The following is a 6,159-nucleotide window of genomic DNA, read 5'->3' on the forward strand; positions in this document are numbered from 1 at the left end:
GGCGGCGGTGCAGATGGGAGGGGGCGGCCAGCGAGCCTGGCGGTGGCGGCAGCCCTGCCGGCCGGGCGAGCGAACACGGCGTGGCCGGCGAGCCCAGCGGCGGCGGCAGCCCTGCCGGCTGGACGAGCGAACGCGGCAGCGGGGCGGTGCTGACGGGAGAGGGGGGCCAGCGAGCCCGGCGGCGGCGGCAGCCCTGCCGGCAGGGCTAGCAAACGTGGCAGCGGGGTGGTGCTGATGGGAGAGGGGGGCCAGCGAGCCCGGCGGCGGCGGCAGCACCACCCGGCCAGCCCCGCCGAGCCGTGGCGCTGAGCTGGGCCACCCGGCCCCGTCGGCAACCATGAGCGGGCCGAGCCTGCCTGGCCCCGCCCCGAGCCAGTAAACCCTGCTATGCCGCGATCCTGTTACTAATTGGTCAATTTGTGAAAGCTGCGCACGGATTCTCGCGACGAACGAAAGTGCGGCTAATATTCGGGGTGCGGCTTATCTATTGACAAAGACAGCAACATTGTCGAGGCACCGGAAGTGCGGCTTATACTCCGTGCGGCTTGTATTCGTGAAACTACTGTACCTTTTTTCCTTCAGACTAGTCATGCAATAAACACATAGAAGAAGTCAGGTTGGAAGGGGCCTCCAAAGTTGACTTGGTCCAATTTTTGGTGGGAAAGGGAGCCTTGATGGCATTATCTAGCACTTTGTCTAGTTGCACCTTTGAAATCCCCAGTGATGAGGGGGTGTCTTCTGTCAGCTTGAGGAGGTTTTTCCACTGACTGATTGTTCTGATTATAAAAATCTTCTTTCGTATGCCTCAAGATGAAGACACCTGCATATAATTTAAATTTGTTTTCTCCAATTTTTTTCCAGTAATATGTAATAATTCTATATAGTTAATGTAGTACTTTTAAGTTCATCTTAAGCTTCCCTTGATACTACACCAAAAAAACCTGAATTTCAGAATGTACAAAATCTTTGAGGGAAAAACAGTAACAGAATTCAATGTTATGCAAAAGTATTACACGATCCACACCTCACAAAATACTTCATAAAAGTAACTCTTACATGCTGAAAAATACACAATCAAACAGGAAGCAAGTTACAAAAATGAAGGAACAAAACAGTTCTTTTGTTTCATACTTCCTGGTTGATGCAGAAGATGTTTTTTTTCAAAGGAAAATATAAGTAGGATATCAAAAAAACTACCATCATGGTGAACAGTAGCTTGGAAAAATCTAAACACTGTGGAAAAAGAAAAGCTGGCATAAATTTGGTCTCAAAAATTCCATCTTTATACCATTTTAGGACCATGGAAAATTCTGCCTTGATAGCAATGTGATTAATTTGCATGAGCATTCTGCTTTTGACAGTTTTTAATGCCAGATGAAGAAATAACAAGCAATGTTAATAAGTTGCAAAGACAAATACAAGCTGCCTTGCTTACAGCAATGTCCTCTGGTCCTAGGCTGTGAGTCATTAAAAAGCACAATGGTCATTACAGGAAGAGAATCGTCTTCAACCAGTTCAGATATAAAAGGAAGAATAGAAATTTGAACAGTTGAGAACCAATGGAGAGCAAGTTCCCATACACACATTGCATTAAGGGAACTCCACAAATATAGTGCTCACCATTTTTTCCTGTAAGACTTGGAGTGTAACAAAATTTCAACTTGTACAGCACAGTATTTCTTTTTCCCTAGGAAATGCAGCTATGAGTGTTTTAAGGTCCATAGAAAAAAATGCCCATATTCTAGGTAGAGAAGTGATATGGTTAACATACTGACAAAAAATAATTATTCCAAATTCTATCAGGCATATTCTATAGGATTTTGCTCAAATCATGCTGTTCATCTGAGTGCTCCAGGGCCACCTCAAGTGGACTTAATAATAATTCCTTACCTCACAGGACTGCATACATAGGGCATGATGAGGGGATATAAATACTTCAGTTATTTTCTCATCAGAGGCTTCCACAGCATGCTTTCCTTCACAACTTGTAAAAATGCACTATAAACTAGGGTGAAAAAATCTTTATTGGGGCAACATCATGCAGCAGATAGTCCTCTTGCCTCATGCAAGTGCCTGAGGCTTTGTATAATGGCACATGACCCATAGTCTTGAGCAGCTGTTCTATCCATAGAAGCGCATTTTCACCAAACACTTGGCCATGAGTGACCAACTCAGAATAAAACTACTGTGGCTAAATAAGTGATCGTGTGTCAGGTACTGTCCTGAATTATATATGGGATAATCTGATTTCAGTGGAACATGAGTGTGGGAACCTTTTTTCTGTGATGGGATGGGGGGGCTTGTGTCAGGGGGAGGTTAGGTAGGCATTACATTAACTCAGAGCAATTCCTCTCTGTAAATAGGTTTAGTAACACATCAGTACTGCCAGTACTATTTCTTCTGCTGTTGATATACAGCCAATCTTTGTGTTAATGTTTTATTCTGCATCCTAAAGATGCAAGAAATTCACTGCAAGAGGAGTGGATCTGTATTCTGCAATGATAAGGGTTAAAAGAACTGCCTGGATACTCTGGGTGCCTGTCAACACAAGCTGAAAAGAAGCAGAGGTCTGTGAATCAAGGTTATTTGTTTGCATTCTTTCAGTTATCTCTTCCTTGGCAACTGGAGACATTTTTGAGAAACTGTCATAAACTGTCATGGTGCACTTTGGCATTAAAAACTGTAAGAAGGGTGAAAGACGCCATTTTCCACTAACATGCACATCATGGGGAATTATTCAAGGGCAAATGAGAAAGACATTTCCAGATACAGGCATGTTACCTAAAAAAAAAACAGCTATTTTTTACAAGGAATTCTATTAAAGTAATAGTATACTGGAATGCTGCTGAACTTGCTTCTCTTTAAAAACAAACAGAAAATCAGGCTTTTTTGTTCAATCAATCATATTTTAAGCTCCTATTCTGCTTGAACTGCAGTCTACAACCCTAATAATCCTAAGCTTTCAAATTGATTTCATCGATCTTCAGTTCTTTCTTCAGTGTAGCAGATCTCTGCCTTTTTTCAGCCATGACTTATGTTACAGAATGCAGTCTTGGATTCTAGTTTCACACAGAAGACAGTGTTGTCACAGTCAGGCTTTATTTGCTTCCCCTTTGCCACGATCCCATGCTCCAGTTCTTTCTTAAACCTTATTTACTATTTCTTAATACTCTCTTTTAACTGCTCAAGGCAAATTAAGCGATGTTGACTTTGAAGTGTCAATAACAACTTACAAATAAGTTTTAAATCTATTTTTTGGGGTTCCTAATATATTTTAGTTGGAATAGTAAGTACATACTGCAGGTAATGAGTGGCTAGGACTTCAAAATTGTATAAAGTACCATAAAATCAGAGCAGTTTGGATTGGAAAGGACCTTTAAAAATCATCTATCCCAACTCCCCCTGCAATGAGCAGAGACATCTTCAACTAGACCAGGTTCCTCAGAGCCCCATCCAACTTGATCTTGAACATTTACAGGGATGGGCCTACCACTCCTCCCTGCACAACCTGTTCCAGTGTTTTACCACCTTCATTATTAAAAACCCTTCTTTCTTATGTCTAAAAGAATGTATTAGATTAATATTATCAGACCCACAACTAGATAGATTTTTGTATTTAAGAAAATAGATTTTCTAATAAAAAACAAAGCATTCAAAATCCTTATTGTTTACGGACACTTAGTCCATCACTTCCCAGCACAAGAAAAAATTTGGTAAGATTGCAGATCTTCTATTGCATTATTTAATTTATTTTTTTATTAAGTGATCCTCTATGTCTCAAGGGAAACAACTTGCTACACTTCTCTGATGATTGTGGGACTGATCCAGTTTCTTGTCTTTCTAAGAAACTAATTCTTGCCTTCTGAAATTTCATAGCATTGATTGCTATATATATCAACTTTCCTCTCTGGGATGTTAAAAAGCATTAAGATTCCAACAGGCTCTTTCCATTCATTCTTCACCACTTCTTTTGCACTAACACCACTTCTGAGCTCTGGCACCTAAATACACTGGTTGTATCTTCCTAAATTATTTAAAATGAAATCTAGATACTTTGGTTTTTATTTACTTTAATAAGAACAAATCAATTTTTAATGCATTGTTACAGAAAACAATTCAAACTGGAATGGGTCAGAGCAAAGCTTGCAAGATGTGAGCAGGCAGGGCTGACCTCCAGTTGGAGCAGTTGCCATGCAAATATGAAGAAGTCTTTTGGTAGCTGCTTGCAGCCAGAGAAATTGAGTTTTTCACACCTGCTTCCTCACAGAAATTAGGGTTTTGGCACAGGCAACACAAAATTTTAAAGCTTTGTGCAAATGACATCAAATAAAATGAGCTGTGTCTCTGTGATACAACACAGGTATAAGGAACAAACATGAAGATTTTCCTACTGGCTGGTCAGGGCAGATACTGACAGCACAAATAGCTGTCAGCAACAGCATGTACAAGGAAGAGTTGGAGACAATGTCTTCTGAATGCTGAGATCCAGTAGAGTTGTACTCCCACTTCCAGCTGCTCTGAGTGATGCTTGTGGCTGTCCAAGGCCACTGAAAACAGATTCCTCCTCTAAGTTCAGATCCTGGAGCAGAGCCAGATTCATTGGATCTGAAGTTCAGTGCTCGCCACGCTGCTGGTGCCTTCCAGGTCAGTAGACAGTCAGGGTGAGTGCAAAGTAGGTCACCCTCTCTTCATCCCCATTAATCCTTTTTCACCTGCCCTACTCATCCTAACAGTTCCTGAATATTTTCTGCAAGTCAAAATAAAAGTGCACCATGGCCAAGGTAGTTGTCACTGCAACCTGGAGGCTGAGGAAGCCACAGGCAGGGAGGTGGTGGGGCAGGACTGCTGTCTTCCACCCAGGTTTTTTTGCCAAGGTCAAAAATTGAGGAACCTGAAGTCAGCCTCAAAAGGGACTTTTGTGGAGATCTGTCATGTTTGGAGGCACTGCAGGCACCTGTACATAAGGATGGGAATTAAACAGAGTGAAACTTTGTAGCAACCATCCCAGACAGTGCTGAGGACAAAATGTCCTTGGAAGGCAAAGCACCTTATAACAAGGTACCACCAATCCAGGTCTCACACACTTAACATTAACAGAAGGGGTTTTGCTTCTTGTTCTACATGTTCCTCAGAGGAACTGGATCTTCATACCCTTGGTCAGGATTGTCCTGTTTAAAGTGACACCTGTGAAGAGATACTTCTCAGGACAGGTTTTTTTATTTTCCCTTCTGCAAAATGAAAACTGCTTTGTTTATTGCTGTCAGCATTTTAAAATTACAGTAATTTCACAACTATAAGGCGCACCCTTTTGACTAAAATTTTGGCCCGAACACGGAAGTGCACCTTATAGTCCGGTGTGCCTTATATATGGACAACGTTCGGAAATTTGCCAACCCAGAAGTGTGAGCTGCGAGCCGCGGGAGGAGCCAGCAGGCTGCAGCAGCCGGGTGGAATCCGGGCCGCCCCCACCCGGCTACTGCGGGCCTGCCCCCACCCTGGCTGTCGGGTGGGGGCAGCCCACGGGGCCGCAGTGCCGCAGCAGCCAAGTGGAGGCGGGCCCACAGCAGCTGGGTGGGGGCAGGCCCGCAGTAGCCGGGTGGGGGCGGGCCTGTGGGGCCGCGGTGCTGCAGTAGTCAGGTGGAGGTGGGCCCATGGGACTGCGGCTGGAGGCAGGGCCACAGTCAGAAACTGCGCGGGGGGAGCCGGCGGTGGATCCTCGCTGCAAAAAAAGGTGTGCCTTACAGTCCAGTTCACCTTACATATGGGCAAAAGTCCGGAAATTTGCTGACACCCGGAAGTGCGCCTTATAATCCGGTGAGCCTTATAGTTGTGAAATTACTGTAATGTACAGTTTCAAAGATGAAGACAGGTGTTTATGAAGAGGATGAGAAGAAGCTGAAGTTACATTACACTAGATTAAGAAATGCCAATTGTAGAGCATCTTCAAGTAGAATGATGTCCATTTCTTAGTGCTGCAGCTACAAGCAAGACATGAAAAACATGAATATACTCTGGTATTTTACACAGCAATACACTTGCTACATGACCTTGACAAGGCACTGCAGTGACACTGCCACCCTGGAGAAGCTTTTGCTTCTCTGAAGCCCTATTTACAGCCTGCCTGAAAGCAGCAGTGGTTACTGTGCTTAGGGAAATACA

Source organism: Catharus ustulatus, chromosome 1 (assembly GCF_009819885.2).
Source record: "Catharus ustulatus isolate bCatUst1 chromosome 1, bCatUst1.pri.v2, whole genome shotgun sequence".
NCBI lineage: Eukaryota > Metazoa > Chordata > Aves > Passeriformes > Turdidae > Catharus > Catharus ustulatus.